The sequence below is a fragment of the Aulonocara stuartgranti genome (assembly GCF_965226115.1).
Source record: "Aulonocara stuartgranti genome assembly, chromosome: 5".
In the NCBI taxonomy this organism is placed as follows: Eukaryota; Metazoa; Chordata; class Actinopteri; order Cichliformes; family Cichlidae; genus Aulonocara; species Aulonocara stuartgranti.
This window is the reverse complement of record NC_138943.1, coordinates 7,432,797-7,442,500: the sequence shown is the minus strand read 5'-3', so window position 1 is coordinate 7,442,500 and position 9,704 is coordinate 7,432,797.

Below are 9,704 nucleotides of genomic sequence, written 5' to 3'. Positions count from 1 at the left end.
ATTGCTTTCACTGCAGTTCTGCACCTTGCACAACAAGATAGCCAGATAGAGAAAGGTAGATATGCAGTAAGGCTGGATAACTCCCATAAGACCCTTACTGTCAGGGGAAATGTACTTTTTCTCAAATGTCCCTTTAAAATTGTATTATATGCACAATTAATAGTTTTCCATACCAGAGACATCATATAAATCTAAAGGCATACATAAAGTATGTAATCACAAAAATATGTTGCTCACTGTATCAGCTTTGCTTCGCACTGCTAGAGATGAAGCAGCTTTATTCACCGTCTTGCCAGCTTACTGAGTTGACACATTAGCATACATGCCTTATGTTCTGCCTTTTTTCTCTGTCCTCTTTTCATCTGTGCAGAGCCTTAGGCTGAGAGCGCCACTGTGCTTCTATAAGCTTTGTCACCCTCACATGGGGCCCCTGGCTAGCCACACCAGCTCTCTCTTCAGTCCTCTCATTTACACCCAGCATAATTAAGAGCTTCGACCCTAAAAGCTGGTGACTCTTGTAGAGACAACTCCCTGAGGATTTCACACTAAAGCTTGCAAAGCAGCTGAGAAAGTGAAGTCAGAAATAACCGTGCAAACTTTCAGTGACTGAGAGTTCCTGTTCAGTGAAATTACAGTATATGAGAGATCCAATAAGCACTAAAGGTCAGCCAAGGACATTGAAATATAAGAGCTCCTTTTCCTCAAATGCATACTCAGCATTAGTGGAACTACTTTTTAACAGGGCTTATCTTTGGCTGTTAGCTGGGGGTCAATTTGTGCTCAACAGTGGTACTAAAGTACTAAAGCTATCCTGAAACTTTACCAACATGCTATCCAAAAACAACAACAAAAAACATTTTTCCAGAAGAAATTTAGATATCCACTGGGGCACAGACAAGCAAACCAATTAGCATTAATTGTAGACACTGAAAGATTGTCATTATGGAAAGGTAAATAAGTTAGGTGTAGCAACAATTACACCTAAAATGATCATGATTTCTTTTGCTGGATCATGTTTTAACACTCACAAGCCGTATATAATTTGCAATCAGGCAAGAATGAGAGCATTAGACAAAATATCCAGTTCCATTTGGTTTAATTCGGTTTTTATGAACTGCTATTATGAACGGTTATTATGAACTACTGCCGTTTAAGGGGAGTCACTACAAAACACCAGGTGGAATAAAATTATCAAAAGAGGCAGTGCCTGCTGATTTGTGTCAGTCATTAGTTTTTCTTTTTATTAAATTGCACTTCAGTTAATACTTTGATACCACCCAAGCAAAGGTCTTATTCAGGTGTACAGATAAAGTCAAGAAAATTAAATGGTAGCAGGAGGCTGTCCGTTACCTGTCTTAAGTAAACCTGCTGTGGTGTAGCTAGTAATCCAGAGCATAATCAACAAATCATGTGTACTATACAAACAATCTGTGACCTCTTATTAGTCCATCAACATGAGCGCCATACTATCAGTATGATTAACAACACATGTGTAATATGTACAGTTAACAACTGGCAGGTGGGTTATAGAACGTGCAGAATAATAACATACATCATGTACACAGGTTGGAGAGATCCCCACATCTGAGATTAAAGAGGTGACCCTTATTTCCCGTAGGAGCACTTACACCCCCTCCCCCAAATCCCCACTGAATACATGATCATTGCTGAGATGGCGACCTGGAGGATTGGATGTGAACCCTCCTAGAGAGAGAGAGAGAGAGAGAGAGAGGAAGAGAAACTCGCTCCTCAGAGCTCCTCTATCCACTTGATAGTAGGTGTTATTCCTTAAAAAGGCAGCCAATATCCATGTGATCTGTCAAGGACGGGCAGAGGTAAGACAGGAAACAGACAGCATAATGCCACCACACACAAACACATTTACATGAACCCACTCAAAGTTCTTGCATAATTCAACAATAGGAGCAATTAAAATATCTCTGTCCTGGAAGCTGCATAGCAATACACACAGGCAGGGGGATTTTTCTCTGGATTTGCAATGGAACATCAAATTCACATTGCAGCATGTAGTCACAACAGACTGAAAATCTGCCAATTAAAAAATATTAATATAAAACTGCACCTTTTCTGTGCAGGTATTCTGGGGAGCAGAAATAAAAAAGTGTGTACACTTACACTGACACCACATAATTACGTTCTTGGTTTGGCTTATACAGCAAGTACATTTAATTGATGCCAGCTTGAACTGGTAACATCCACAATGCAGCATAGGGTAGGATTACAAAAGAATCAGAAAGGTGACTTTTTGTTATGATGACAATTTAACAAGCTCTGAGCACATCACAAGGGTTCATGGCATGCAGCATGTAGCAATTACTTCTTTTATTTATTTGTCTGATGTTTTCTTCAAATTACTGCTACAGTCATTGGTTGATCCTCATAAAAACACAAAGAGTGAAAAAATTGAGCTGATGTAACAAATGAGCAGGTATTACTCAAGCAGTCTATGCCACAACCCACTAGCTACAGTGGGCTATGCAAATGTATAGTCATAGTGAGCATGCTTTCATGTTTAAAGTTTCTTTAAGATACATACATTTTTAAAGAATTTAGGAATTACATTTTTTTATTTGATTTACACTTACTGGTCACTTTACTGCCCTGTTTTGTCTTCAGAGCTGCGTTAATTCTTTGTGGCATAGGTGCTGTTGACATTCTCCAGAGGTTTTGGTCCATATCAACACCATACCATCGTGCAGTAGCTGCAGATTTGTTGGATGCAGATATATGATGTGAATCTCCTGTTCCACTGCATCCCAAAGACAATTTGAGTACAGTGGAGTGATTGTCATGTTCAAGAAACCAGTTTGATTGATCTGTTGGAAGCAATGATCAGAAGATGGGCACAGTGTGTTGAGATACAACAATAATCAGGCATTTCAGCTGTGCTCAGTTGGTACTAAGGGTCCCTATCTTCAACACCATTACGCCACCAGCAGCAACCTGAACACCTTAAACTCTGTTTCAGACTATTTTTTATAAGCACTAGAGAGAAATCAGCAGTTTCTGAAATACTCAGCAAAGCTGTTAGTGTCATAAAGGCTGGTCTATGTTCAAAGTAACAAATCTCTTGTCTTCCCCTTTCTGACGCTTGGTTTAAATTTAAACATATTATTATCTCTTGATAATAAGTTTATACTGTATGACTTGTTGATTAGATAATTGTGTTACAAAACAGTTTAACAGGTGTACCTAAGAAAGTGGCCAGTGGGTTTATGTGTCTAGATTGTTGACCATTAGCCTGATGAAGACCCTGTGTGCCTAAAATATTGTGCTATTTAATGGATTTGTCTTTTTTACTGTAGCTGCAGTTTTAGTTCGAAGTGAATTTAATTTAAGTAAAAAGGGAAAAGGAAAAGTCGAATTTTTGGAATGGTTTTGAGGAATGCTCTTTTCTTCTTTCTCGTGATTGTATTTGTGTACAATAATGTTAAGAAATACAGTGGTCTCGGTAGTTACGTTCTAAAAATAACCCGTGATAGGTGAAATCTGCGAAGTAGCCACCTTTATTTTTTACATTTATCATAAATGTTTTAAGGCTGTAAAGATCCTCACTACACACTTTATACACTTTTCTCAGAAAGGTATGAACATTTTCACACTTTTCTCTCTTGTTTAAACACTCTCAAAGTTCAAATCTTTGTAGAAAAACAAGTCCAGTATTATAGAATGAGACCAAAGGTACCCACGGTTGCAAACCGTTTCGTCGACATTGTTGGGGAGAAAACGTACAAATATACAGTACAGCACTTCAGAGTCACACTGCTGGCAGTCGAAGATTTATGTAAATTTGACAAGCTGAACGCATTCTGTACTGGACAGGAGACACAGGGCACGAGATTGATTGACAATGGTCTACAAACAAACCCCAAGAAGAACATTTTTATTAAATATATATCCAGATCTTCTAAAGTTATTATCAGTCAGCTCTCTTGTGAAGTGTGTCTTCAGAATTCATATGAGATCAAGTTGTTAATGTCAAATAACCAAGCAAACAATTTGAGAAATTTTAATTTAGAGTGTCTGGTTTGTTGTAGTCAGATGTGTAGGACATATAAGTGTAATTTTTCTTCATAAGCTGGCCCAGGTGCCCCTTGGTTCAGGAGTAGCTTGTATATAATCAGGGCCAGAGGGGGATGTCAGGGGCCAGGAGAACTGTAAAGCCAGTTCCCCCTTCACACCCTGTTGCTCCCACCTCTGCAACTTACAACACGGGTCGCATAGCTTCGGGCAAGGACACCAGATAGACAGGCTTGTGGTCTGCACTGGTATTTAATAGACGGTGTCTTTGCACAGGCTAGGCAACATATGCATGCAGTGCATGTGCCCTCTCTAATTAATCTCTTTGTAGCATAATGAATTAAATGTCCCAAAGGTGGATTGCATCACTTGCAACCAAAAAAGCATGCCACATGTCTTGAAAATGACCACTACATTACTGTATACTCTTTGGTGTTGGGTTCACTCACCAAACCCAATGTTGTTTGTCACTGCAAACATAAGTAAGCACAAAACAATACGAAATGCATTCATCTGAAGTATGGTGGCATTTCTCTAGATGTATAATTCATGGCACACACCTGTTTTCTAGACAGCTTCCCCCTCCCACATTCCCTCTTTGTTTTGTATTCTGCCATGTTCCTTCCCCATGCTATAATTATTCATTACAAGGGCCTTCAATCCACTGTGACAGAGCTCTATTATGATGAAGTGGGCTTTGTTTGAGCTTGCACAGCTGGACAATCTGAATGCAGAGCAAATCCCCGCCTGCAGGCGTGCTGCACTTTTGCACATTTTTTAGTTAGAGATATCCAAAAACACTGTTACTGTTAATGCCACTCAACCAACAAGTAGCTGATGTCAAACTGTATTATGTCTTGGTAAATTCTGACAGAACAACATCAACAGACCAATTGCTCATGACCTTAACACCAGTGACTTATGACACTTGTTAGTGAGCAAGAAACACAAGCCTAGGGCCATATCCTGACAAAGCTATGGCTTTTTTTAGTGAGTATAGTGTGGAACAATAGATAAGCAGAAAAAGGTAATATCAAACTAATGTTTTTGTTTCCTTGCAATGTCATCTTAAGTTGGAAAAATTGCATCTGACATTAATTCAAAAATGTAACAGCGGCCATTTAAAAAGGAAAAACTGAACTTTTTATAATACCATCTCTCTAACCTGTAAAAATGGGACTTCAGAGTAGGAGGCCTTCCAGTCTGCATGTCATGTGTTTGACATATAAAGTACTCTTTTGGTAAAATAAAGTGGCATACAGGTAAATGTATAGTTTGTGGTGTAAAAGCCCTTTGATTAGTCAACAAGACTAGAAAGGTGTTTTATAAATGGCAGTCCATTTACTTTAAGTGCCAAGACTTGAAGTTTAATGTGCAATTCCCAAAGCTATAACTTTGTTCCACTTGTGCTTATGCTGTAACTGCTAAATGCATATCTGTAGAAACTTTTCATAAAATCAAGATGAAACCAAAGCACTAAAACAATGAACCCCTGAGGTAAAATCAAGTAAACGGCTTTCATTTGTATTTATTGTTATTCATTACTTGTTAACACTGGACTTCAGCAGGACGCCTGGAGCCAGTTCTTAACAGGCTGATGCACTATATCTCCCAAATGATGGAAATAAACCATCAGTTTGATTGACTGTGGAATTAGATCTCCTGTAGGCTATTAGAGAAGCTGACACGTTGGTGAGCTGTTTATTAACTCTTACGTTAAAAGCCTACACCAGAGAAAACCTCCACCCTCAAGCAGCTGTATAACACAAAGACACACTTGTGCAAAATTACATTGCATCAAAGTGGTCTATTTTCCTCACCATGCACCAGCATCCATGCACATTCTCACTAAATATGTGGAATGGGAGGTTTATTCAGCATCACCACCTCCTCCTGGTAAGTGAATGTGAGCGGTAATGAGTGGAGGGGACAGGGTTCAGGACATGTAGGAGGTTGATCTGTATTCTCCACAGGCAGCCAGGACCATAGACCCCTCTCTGGGGGTCACACAGATCAGAGGCAGCCTGCTGCTGCAGCTGCTGCATCGCAAACCAAGGCTCTGGCACCTCCACTGGGAGAACAGCAGCAAAGAAGAGAAAGGCTAATGTTCTGAAGGCTCAATATAAAGTTTTCTTTTTTGTTTTTGTTTGCTTGTTTTTTGTTTGTTTGCTTGTTTTTAACATCCTGCCTGTTCATCAGTACCTTGGATTTCTCATCTCGGTAGTTTGCTGTGGAGGAAATAGCAGGGGAGGGCAAAGAAGGCTGAAATCATACCAGCTGGGTGAGCATAATGTTACACTAAATGGGTCAAACGAGACAGCAATGATTACTGGAAGGAACTGAAATGAGTGTGGGTGGCTTGCCCCTAAACCCACTGTGGGGCAACCTGAGAATGTATTTATGTTAGCGTTGCCTCTGTCCCAGCAATAAGAACTCTAAATACTTCACCTAAAAGAGCCACAGGGATTTTCTTTTGGCACTTCATATTACATAAGATATTCCAACTAGTTCATTTGATACTCCATATTTGGATCCCATTTACCCTTCTTAATGTCACTTATAGAGAGTCAATTTGCTGTCAGTGCATGCTCCATCCTCAAAGTAGCCATCATTAAAACAGCAAGGTTAGATATTCTTTTTGTGTGTATCCAGGATCATTTCATCCCTACTTCATCCTTGCACTTTTCTTTTCACTTGTGTTACTCTCTCCCTGTCTTTTACCTTTATTCTATTAGGCAAGACGGTTTCTTTTGACTTTGACCTTATGAGCCAATAAACTGCACATACATTGCATTCACTTACTTTAAGAAAACAATCTTCTCAGTGTGAGAGACTATTTAATCAGTGTGATCTTGTTCTGTGAATCCTTTTTCATCAAATAATTGATGCTTCACACACATGTACCCTTGATTAAAAAAAAAATTAAATAGAATGTTTCTGCATTCAAACTGCTGGGAGATAAAAGGAAACTGATTAAAAAGGGATAGCTGAAATTAAACAGAAAGGGAGGGACCCTCGGGGACATGGTTAGCATATAAATGGTATAGGGAGAGAGGGGAAACTTCAGCAAAAGTTATTGGTCCAATTATTTAACTCTATTCCTTGGGCTTTAGAGGTTTCTGTTTATTGAAGCAATCACACCTTTTATCACTGACGCCAACAAGTCTGTCACGTATTATACAAGACCACTCCAGTCATTAAAAGCTTGGTAACATATTCCTTTTATGTTCTTTAGAGAAATAATGATCTTTTGCTGGAGGACAGAGGAAAACTCTTTAGGGTTACTAAAGAGTGGAATCAGTCCCTTGTCACACCCTGTGTAAATCCCAAAAGCTAATACTGGGCGTTATGGCACTTTTAAAGGTCCACTGCCAGCTTATGTTAATGATGATTTACCCTCTAGTGCATGATGTACCACAGGATCTAGCCTCTTTTGTGACTTTTGATATTTTTTAGTTTTAGTTTTCTCTACAGGATGAAACACTGGCGGTTCAACCCACACAGAATGCCTATTTATAAATTTAAAATTCCTTCACTGACTGTTTTATTCAGGACTTTTTTTTTATAATACAGTGAAACACTTTCACATCTGCTGTCACTTTTCTCATCTCATAGCTCAAAGCAGCACTCTGAGCTCACTCTTGATATAGTACATCACAGCACTTCCCAGTTTTCTCACCTTACGCACACCGTACTGTGAAAGCCTGCATATCACACCAGGGTGTGATGATGACCCCCCCTTCAGTCACAGAAGGGCATCTTAGACTCCAGTGGTTTAGCATGCATAAACCGGTCACAGTTTGCATCACTGTCGCTTAGAAAATACTGACAATTACTTGTAAAAACAAAAAAAGAAACAAAGATTCTTTCTAGGTGAGTAAAAAGTTTGAATTATATTTGATTCTTATCACCTGTGAGTCACAAATGAAGAAGGCTTTTACTGCCAAAATGTATTTATCCCTAAGGTTTCTGGACGGCTTTGGTACCATGGTGATTTCTGTGTATGTGTGTGTTTTTCAATAAGTTGGACTTATTTAATTTAAAATGTATCACTTTAGGCTAACATTATTATAGTTTGTTTCTTACCAGTTATTACTGTTCTATCAAGGCTCCTCATAACTTACACACTAGTTACCATCCACACAAAAAGTATCTACAAGCCAGTAGGTCAAATATAACCCAAAGTGCTTCCACACCTGGCACTCAGTATCATCCTCTAGTGTATTTAAGCCTAGTCCTTTTTTTTTACAAGTGAAATTTTATAATGTGTTGCAGGTGGTTTGGAAGAGGGTCACACATACTCAGGTACAGTAAAGTGTGAGGTCTGCCGCTGATTAGATAATACATGGCTGTCTGTCACCGACCAGTCATTCCTTGTCTGGAAGCACTTTCACTCTTATTCGTCTTTCTGAATAATTTTTCTCTAATAGTTCCCATTTTTCACTTTGAACAGCTTCTCTCTCTGGTTTATTTTGCAGTAAAGACATCAGGGGATGCTGTAAACTTGTTTTCAGTCATGAATTGCTTTCTACTCTGGCAGCAAAGACATTACAGCAGCCATTAGAAACTCCTGCATTTTCAAGCTTTTTAAGTCTGAGAGGCTTGGATAAAATGCACCGAAAACACTTGAAGGCCTAACAACACTCAAACACATTCAAGCACTCCATTAAAAAAACTTTCATTTAAAAATAAGCAATAACATGTAATTTTCTAGCCATAGATTTCCTGTGAGTTTGGCCTTTACTTATATTTGCTCCATTAGGGTTTTTTTTTTCTTCTGCAAAGCAATTATTAACTCTACAGTTAATAATTCATTAACTATGCTAACACTTCAAATGAGTTGCCTCCTATTCCAGATGGCAAATCTGGACTATGAAAAGTCCCTGTAGCTTATGTACTGTAAAAGGAGCATTAAACTGCTGGAGGTATATAATACATTCCCTGAGCAATGCAATCAGTAGCAATGCCAGGCAACCGCAAGAAGAGAACAAGCAGCAGGCAAAACACTGCTGAAAACTGAATACTTTTAGAAACAAATTGAAGATACTTACTACTTGCTTGTGTTGGAAGTTTGTGTTGTCATACATGTAATTTTAGGTGGTATAAATGGGTAAGATGTTTTGGTACTGGAAGCTGCATAGATGATGGATATAACCAACATAAAAATGCGCTTCGCCCACACTGAGAGTTATTGTGCTTTTTTGCTAAATCGTTTTTAGTTAAACACTCCAGCAGTCACTTTCACCCTTCTCCCACTACTACCAGTTTTTTTACTTCTTTGAACTGTGCATCTGTTCTGCTACATCTGTACACTTTTCGGGTTTCATTGTATCCATCCAACAGAGACACAAGGGAAAACAGCCTGCCCTCTGTCAAAATCAAACAAAACATGGACTTATTTTTAGAGTAACATTCATTGTTTGTTTTTGTTGGTTTGTTTGTTTTTATAATAAATAGTGCAAAAGATTCAACAAACATCAATGTAAACATATCCAGTAAGGATCACATTTCATTCTGTGGCCTTTGGTGAACAGTGTAGGAGGACCTAACAATATGATACAGTTCGAAGGCTGTGCACCAAGAACTACTCAGCTTTGTCATTCTCTGTCATTCGCCGCATACAAACAAACACCAACAAATCAAATCCAACTAAGGGATTGAGT